Here is a 9,345-nt window from a genome sequence, read left to right on the forward strand (position 1 = left end):
CCGAGGAAATTCCGAAGAAATTTTACTTTCCGACGACCATTCTCGTCGGTATGTCCTCGGAATACCGTTATTCCGAGGACATACCGACGATATTTGTCGTCGGAATACCGGTGTTTTCTTGTAGTGTGACTTGATAACCTGAAACAAAGGGGGTGAAATGAGATGCAGATTATGATATGAATAAAACAAGAATAATAAACTGAAAGAAAGGATAGAAATGGCGGAATCAAGCTGCTGGGTGTGTATCACTCTCAGCTTGATCAAATGATGGCTTGAAGTGGATTTACGGATGAGGGTTTGATTGAATCTCTCAATCTGATGGAATGATGGATCGAATTGATTGACTCTCTCAATCTGTGTACTGAGCTTATTTGATTTGCACAAATAAATTAGACTCACGAAATCAATAGAACAACAAAAAAATCTTTCTTTGAATCCTAAAGACCGATATTTTATATACTACAAAAAAAAGGGGAACATTGTGACTAAATTTTATGACAAAATTTTTTGTCACAATATTGTGACTATTTAGTATTTACTTACTAGATAGTGACTAAATTTTTTTGTCGCAAAATCGTAAATATTTTGTCACAATATTGCGATGAATGTATAAGTAACAAAAAAACGTTACAAAAAGTTACAAATATGTGACGAAGTGGTTAGTCACAAATGATGTTACGGAATCGAGACTAAAACTCGTCCCTACTAGATACAATTTCGCGACTTACATTATGTCACCCACGGTGACTGAAGTTTGTAATCATATATCATCTCAATTTGTTACTGGGGTGGTGACTTTTAATTTAGTCATAAATTGAGAGATAAAATACTACTATATTTTGTCACTATTATAAAAACCATATGCTTTAAAATTCACTCAAAATTTAATCTTATTCAAACATTTATCTTAAATCAATAATCAAAACTCCAAACACCATACCGTAAACTCCAAACTTTAAGTTATAAAGATTAAACCTTACACATAAAGTAATAAATTATAATTACTATAAACTTAACTAATATTTTACACTCATACAACTTTTTAATTTTCAATTCTAATTTAAAAACCTTAACCTCATACTTTTTTTTTTTGAACAAGGGCATAACCTCGTACTTTAAACCTCAAATTGTAATCCCCAAACTCCAAACCTTAAATAATAAAAGATAACCCAGTTAAAATCATAAATAATAAACAAAACGTAATCACTAATTTTTAACAAAAAAATATAATCACTAATTATATACAAATACTTTAAACATTTACATATAAAACTTAATAAATTTTATTTTAAAAAATATGTATATAAATTAAATTTACATAAACTTTTTAAAAACCAGCATTTTAATCTTTTATAAATCTTAACACCAAACCCTAAAAACAAACTTCAAATCATATACCCTCACTCCAAATTCTAAATCCTAACTCTACTCTTGAACTTAGACTTTTAGTCATAGAAATTAAATCACGAACTCTAATAACAAACCTTCAACTTTAAACAAATTCATGCAACCATATACCCTGAACTCTAAATTATGTCTTAATTTTTTTTTAAATTATCATAAAATTTAATTCGTAAACCATTACACTAACATATAACCATTAAATATACTTAAACAAAATTAATCTAGTTTTAACAAAAAAAATACTATTTTAGTTTTCCCACGTTTTGAGAATATACAACTCGTTCTGGCTTCATTTTTTTTAGGCATTAATCTAGTTATCCCACGTTTTGAGAATATACCTTTTTTTTTGTAACTGCGTTTTGAGAATATACTTCTATCTCATAACCCTACTTTACTCCTCCGTCTCTTTCTTTTTAATTTCGTGTAGCCTCCACCCACACTTTTCTCTCTTTCTCCAAACAAATCAACAATCCTCTTGATTCTTTTTGTTTCAGTTATCCATTTGATTCTATCTCTCTCATTTTCTTATCCCTTAGAACATCTCTTTCTTTCACTTTATCTCTCTGTGATTTTAATTTATAATGTTTTAGATTCAGTGTCATGCTCTTCTCCCTCATTAAAGGTAGAAACTCACGACCCTACTGCCTCTCGACGACTATACTGATCCGTACGTAATGCAAATGGTATTAACAAGTTGATGTATGTCTCTCTCTCAGTTTCATTTCTTTTCTATTTTGATTTGTTATTTTTTCAGATTCCAGATTGGTTGATTTGATTTTATTTGGTGTTAGATTTCGGATACAGATCGATGTACCTAGATAGAGCCAATACTTCGTCGTAGATTTGGCGACTACCCTGTTCGAGGCTTTCATTAGGAAAATATGAAAAGCCAGTGCCAATGATGAAGGAGAATACAAGGACAGCGGGGGTGTAGACAAGGGCAGAAGGAGAATCTACAAATGCCGATTGTTTGCTGTAGTTTGATAGAGGCAAAGGAGACCAGTGTTACCCTAATTTTCTTTGCTTTGGTTTGTATTATAATTGGTTATCTAGTACCAACTTAATTTTTTGTAACCAGTTAACCAATATGTGGTTCAGATAATCAATAAAATATATTTTAGTTACAATTTTCTTTTTCTTATAAATTTAATATTTATAAAAAGAATCATGTTTATTTAATATTAAATTAAATTAATTTTTCTAATTGATTTTTAATATAAATATCTTTAAAAAAATACAAAGCCACGCAATAACCAAATTATTTGGTGAGTATTTGATAATTACCACGAATATTTAAGTGACTATTTAGTTATAAATTGCAACGTATTTACTAACGTAATTTTGTGTAACTCTTTGTGTCGTTTTGTGACTACGTTTATCACGTAACAATTTGTGACAAAACTAACACTATTGTAATAGTCTCTATACTTGTGACAATTTTGTGACTCAATTAAATTTGTGACGACTTTATTGTGACCGTTAATAAATAGTCACATCTTCGTCACAATAGAGAATTTGTGACAAAATATTTGTATATTGTGACTAAAAATATTGTCACAATATCTACTTTTTTTTTTATAGTACAAAGAACAATTTTGATAAAACTGAATAAAACTTTTATTAAGTTGGTGATTGAGGGGTGTTCTTTACAATGAAAGTCTAGGAGTTTATATAATGCTCAGAGACAAAGGTTCTAACGTTTTAAAACAAATAGAAAAGGAAAGAAATGAAACAAAGCAACAAAATCAAAAACTAACCGTTGGAGAGATTGATGGGATTTTGGCTTGTCAAGGGGAGCTTGAGTAATCTTGAATCTGGACGGTTTAAGGGGATAAGAGAGCTTCCTTGGGATATTCTGGATAGCTTGGAAGGTTCTGATGTCGTGCATAAACTCAAAGAAAAAGAGCTATTGGAGTTTGAATGCAAGAGCTTCCAAATAAGGCAAGTTGGAGTTAATGGGGATTCTTTTGATCTTATGTTGGCTGGTACATGGTATGAACTTGTAAAAATCCTTTTAGCCGTGTATGATGTCTCCTGATTGGTTGGAATGATCTCCTAGTCACCAATGTCTGGTTTTGAAGCTGATTGAACCGGTTAGCTTCCAATTGAGACAAGTGTAGAACTGGTTTGGCCGGTTCTGGAGAATGGATCATAACTTTTGATTTCCGTGTCCATTTCTCCTCAAATTGATCTTTTTGGAAAGCTGAGCGATCCCTCTTGAATCCTATGATGGGTTTTGGTTCAGGCCGCTCCTTCCTTGGGTTTGAATCTCCTTCTAAAATCGGGTACTCGCAGATGGACGGGCTGAGAAACCTCTGACTTGTAAAATTCATAACTCTTTGATACGTGAAGCTTCTCTTGAAATTCCAAGCCTCAAAGACTCCTTGATGAGTTAGCCTTCTTGAAAAATTGATTTCATAGACAAACTCCTTCTGGTTGTCGAGATAGGCTCCTTGGACTGAATGTCTGTCGCTGGTGTCTCCTAGGTGGCCGGTTTGGGAAATTTGGTGAGACTCTGGTTGAACCACGGATTTCAGGGGTACAACACATCCTTATAGGATATAAAAAAGACATCTATAGTAAAGTACACAATGGTAACGTAGGATCGAACTTACAAGGACCATAAACACATTTCAATTCTCGGTTCGAAGTAAGTTAAAAGACACAAAGTTTGATTTTAGGATAAACAAAATAATGAAATAAATAAAAACGACATAAGCTATAAGAGAAAAGCGATAGGTATGAGATAACTCATAAGAAATTAGATCATGAATGCGTATATTTTGTCAGAGAATTAATGAACCATGCATTCTTGAACTCAAAACAAAAATTATAATTTTTCAACTCATGTGGCTCCAATTACTATGTCTAACAACTTACAAAACTAAATCCCGTCGAACCTATGAGAATACACATGCATTAAGTTCGAGTTTAGATATGTTCACAAAGTGCAATAAAATCAACTCCATGTTGGTAATGGATTTCACACTAAATCCATCCCGTCAAAAGAATCAGAAAACGGGTTACGTTAATTCGAGTTAGGCTTAAATAGGCACAAATCAAATTAGGATCTTGATCAAGTCAAAGACCCTGAGCATTATCCTCCACATATCACACATTATGAATAATAAAGAAGGGAGTCAAGGGCTGAAATACGAGGAAGTACGTGCAACCACTTGAAACTCCTATAAAAAGACAAAGCCATTGCTCTTATGAGAAATTCTCTTTCCACTTGAACAAAGGAGAGCTCAGTAGCTCAAGAAACCACAATTATATCATCTCTCACCTGGAAAAAGAACAAGACACTACACGTGCGTTTCCCATAATCCCACTCCACTTGATAACAAAAATAATGATCAAAAGGCCACTTCATTTACCATCACCAAGCGAACGGATCATGACGTCTACGTAGCAAGGGGACAACTCTTCCACCACTGGATCGTTCAGAAAGAAAGAGAGACACTTAATTCTTCACGTTAATCTCACTAAGTAAACGCGGTCTCCGTATTTCGTTAACGGCGAGACCCTTTTATTCCTGACACAACCACACAGTGAATCGAACCCTAATCGATCCCAGCTCCTAGGTCAAGGGCCAACTCCATACCCACAGATTCTGGTTTCTTCAACTCTATTGCTTTGCGTGGCTTTTCATCAAAATTAAAATTATCTTCTTCTTCTGGATGAGGGATGGTACGATGGATACAGTGGACCGATTCAGCTTCCGGCGAGTAGTCTTCGTGTTTGTTAGCTCTGTGCGTTCTCTTTTCTCGAGTTTCTATGAAATTACATGTTTTCAGTGGCTTAAATGGTCGTTCTATGCTTGTAAGCTATTCAATTCTATTTTTTTTTGGTCTTGTGATTATTTGTGCTGTTAGGTTTTGAGTTTGTTAGCTCTTTGTTTTCTCTCTTCTTGAGTTTATAGGATACTGAATGTTTTCAGTGGCTTTGTTTGTTCACTGAGTTCTGGGGAATGATTTTACTCCTTTTAGCCCCTCATACTAGTTTTCTCTGCTCTTATAATCTTCGAGACTTAAATTCATTGTTGATAATCACTTATCTACAAGGATGTATCAGTAACTATTCTTCCCTTGTTAAATCTTCTTCCACACTTGTCGTCTCCTTATGAGAATCTGTAGTTAAGAGCTGAATCTTGCTGATTGTTCATGGGTTTGATATAAATATCTGATCTTTGTTGTCTTTTGTCCGTTTCCTGGTACAGGACCAAATGGGTTCTCCGGTTTCACTGTGCAACGGCTTGTATGCACGACTACTTCTAATGGGGAAGTCAAACGGAGATCTGTCAGTCGAGTCGAGAGAGACCACCGAGGAAGAAGAATACGGTGTGTTTCCGGTGATGGAGAGGAGGAGGACGAGGAGTGGTGTGGTGTGGAGAGAATCGTTTCTGTTTTTACTTGGTTAAGCAATTCGCTTACGATGGCCCTGAGATTAAGGCTAAGATCGATGAAGCTAATGATGAGATTTATAATTGTAACAGTGAGAAGATTCACATTGCTAACAGATTGAAAGCTAAAATGGTAAAGCTTTCTCCTTTTGAGTCTTTTTGGTTGATTTTATACATTTTTATCACAAGTGTATTGAATGGTTTGTTTGGTGTAGGCTGTGAGGGTTGTCTCTGCCTGCTTCAATTGAGAGTTTGGTGTCATCACTTGATGGGTACAACAATGTAATGAAGGATAAAGAAATTAATAGCTTGAGTGAGAGATTAAGATGGAAATGGAGTTGTTGGATGCTCAAATGGCTTTTTTTTTAATATGTTGTTTTATGTTGCCATGAAGAATGCCATAGAATTAACTACTTCTGGAAACGTTATAGATCCGGAAGAACTTGCGGATTCAGAGGGCTGTTTTGTCAGTTTATTGGGTGTATATGTTTGTCTTTGAGATTTGAGCTTGTGTTCGTACTTTGTCTTCGTGTCTTGTATTTTCAATAGATTGATAAATTTATGTTCTCGTTAAAACAATGACAAAGCTTTTAGGGATAAATTTATTCAGTAACTACAATTCTTATTTGGATGTCTTGCTGTTTTTCTTGAATAACAGTGTGAAAAATTCTAGTTTTCGTTTTGTGTTTCAGGACATTGAGAAAGTGAAGCAGAGGAGCGAGAAGCTTTTTTTACTAATATTTTTTTGATGACATTTCAATTTTTTTTTTTTTTTTTTTTGTCATCAAATACAGATTCATGTTGACTCTGCGAACCAAGCTGGTAACACTGCATCCATGTGAACGACGAAAGACAGTTGTTTTCTGGCACTGCGTGCTAGACTGTCCGCCCTAGAGTTCTCCGTTCTAGGTACATGAATGATCTTTGTGTTTCTGAAACTTCCCATCAAAACTTTTATGTCTTCCAAGTACACTTCAAATGCCGGCCATTCTTCTGGTTCGGAAACCATCTTCACCAATGAAATTTCAAATTTATTGATCAGAAAATAGGCATTTACAAAAGAATATGCTAGCTAATGAATATGTAAGCTAAAGTTCAAAAATAAATTGGTGCACAATTTTGTAATGGGAGCTGAAAACCACTAAGGTGCCACTTCAAACCACCGTCGCATAATCCCTTCGAACTTTTGATCACCTCTATACTCAGAGAGAAGAGATGCGGTTGCGCATAGTGAGCGTTAACTGAGCAGCTGTTGATTTTGAATGTTTTGAATATTTAAAGGAAAAGTGATGTAGCGGATCATTGGATGCTTGGGCCGTTGGGCCGTACGTATCATTAAGGCCTTAGCCGACTTAAGAGTTTTGTTTTCCTTTTCTTTATTTTATTTATGTTTGGATAATCATCAATCCTTTTGAGATTAGGATCTAGTTACGTAGTTTATATATTGAGCTTTCTTCTTTGTAAAGGGACACGTTTTATTGAATATAATTTGCAATTGCAATCAGAGTTTATCAAAGCACTTAGAGGAGTACTCTAGCTTTCTTTGATCTTGTCGAGAGTATCGTCATCATCAAAGTTCCCCTTGTTTGCGTTGAGAGTATCAACTACAACAAGCTTCCTTCGATTCTGCGAGTTCTCATCGAGTTCTTGTCGAATCCTTGATCTCTTAGCTTCCGCTTCTCTATCAGTTGGTATCAGACACGGAACGTTTCGGGAATCAACAACTTCCTACAGCAATGCCTCCAAAGAAATCAGCGGATGCTCCTAACAACGGAGATTTGTCTGAATTCCGCAAAGATTTGCTGGCAATGCAAGAAAGTTTTCAAGCGACAATGCATGCTTCTTTCATTGAGATGGGAGCTATGCTAGCGGATCGTCTAGCGCGAGTCAATCCCCTGTTTGAGGACGCTGAAACAGAGGGTGCCGGTTCCGATGACACAAACCCATTCGCACGACATAGAGATCGTCGTCGGCAGGCCCGACATCAACGGGACGATGATGATCAAGTACGCCAACATGACAAACGTTGGGAATCATCGTTCAAAGTAGAAATACCTGAGTTTCATGGTGGATCGCGAGGAGAAGCTTTACTTGACTGGATAGCAACGGTAGATGAACTTTTGGAGTTCAAACAGGTTCCGGAGGAACGTCGTGTGCCCCTCGTAGCTATGCGATTTCGTGGTCATGCTGCCTCATGGTGGAAACAGGTCAAAACGACCAGACACCGTCTTGGTAAACCGCCGATAGTGTCTTGGGTTAAGCTTCAGAAACACTTACGGGCCACATTCTTACCTCACAATTACGAACGGACAGTGTACAATAAGCTTCAGAACCTGCGCTAGGGTTCCCGTACTGTTGACGAATATGCTGACGAGTTCTCCCTCTTGTTAACAAGAACAGATATTTATGATAGTGCAGAACAATTGGTCTCGCGTTTCATTGGTGGTCTTCGTCCACAACTTCAAACTGCACTTGCTCAATTCGACCCAACAACAATTGCTGAAGCTCATAGGCGTGCAGCTTCTTTTGAGCAAACGCAACGTTCATCACCTTGGACAAACCAATCATCTCGCTCTCGCACTTCCGAGCAGACAACAACACCGACAACTACGAAAGAGGGTGATGCTCAACCCCAGACAACAGGTCAGCCTGAGGATCCGAATCTGCGACGATTAACACGCCCTCCAGCATTAAAATGCTACACGTGTGGAGAACCGGGTCACCGTCAATCAGCTTGCCCAAATAGAAACCGCCGGGGGCTGGTCTTAGACACTGCAAAGGATGACTCGCAACCTATATACGACTCCTATGATGATGATGACGAGGACAAAGCCGAAGATGAGGTCCTTCCTACGACAGGTGACACGGGTCACTTGCTGGTGCTTCAACGATCTTGCACTGTACCGCGTCGTCAGGATACTCAGTGGTTACGCACCAATATATTCAGATCGACTTGTACCATAAGAGATCGTGTGTGCACTTTTATAATTGATTCGGGTAGCTCCAAGAATGTCATCGCAGATGATGCTGTCAACAAGTTGGGACTGATCCGAGAACAACACCCAGAGCCTTATACACTTGGCTGGATCACGGAAAACAGTTGCTTGCGCGTTACTCAACGAGTGATGGTTCCCTTCTCAATAGGACCGTACTACAGAGAGTACACTTACTGTGATGTGGCACCAATGGACATCGCGCATCTAATCCTTGGTCGCCCATGGGAATTTGATCGCAAGATCATTCATGATGGAGAAAAGAACACGTACAGTTTCATATGGGAAACACATCAGATTCTGCTACTGCCAACTCCACCTGCGGACGTAGTGGTTCCTCCTGTCATCCCCAACGCTCATCCCAAGACACTCATTTGTTCCTACTCGACCTTTGTGTCGGAATTACGTTCTGAAGGTGTTGCTTTCGCTTTACTACCTGCTTCATCGACTCACACTCTATCTACTACAACGCCACCCGCGCTACTCTCTGCATTGGACGAGTTCAATGACGTGTTCCCGGCTGAACTCCCAGAGGGCTTACCTCCG

The 9,345-nt window shown here is 37.4% G+C and overlaps 2 long non-coding RNA genes across 2 annotated transcripts; both read left to right on the plus strand.

Annotated features, from left to right (window-relative positions):
* Positions 1–2,531, plus strand: LOC106449168. The gene is made up of 2 exons (XR_001289091.3): positions 1–2,103; positions 2,196–2,531. It is a non-coding gene; the product is annotated as an uncharacterized LOC106449168 (long non-coding RNA).
* Positions 2,532–4,422: 1,891 nt separating this feature from the next.
* LOC111209518 lies at positions 4,423–6,419 on the plus strand. Its single transcript, XR_007321374.1, has 2 exons — positions 4,423–5,939; positions 6,022–6,419. It is a non-coding gene; the product is annotated as an uncharacterized LOC111209518 (long non-coding RNA).
* The last annotated feature ends 2,926 nt before the right edge of the window (positions 6,420–9,345 follow it).

The sequence above is a fragment of the Brassica napus genome, chromosome C3, assembly GCF_020379485.1.
Source record: "Brassica napus cultivar Da-Ae chromosome C3, Da-Ae, whole genome shotgun sequence".
Taxonomy (NCBI): domain Eukaryota; kingdom Viridiplantae; phylum Streptophyta; class Magnoliopsida; order Brassicales; family Brassicaceae; genus Brassica; species Brassica napus.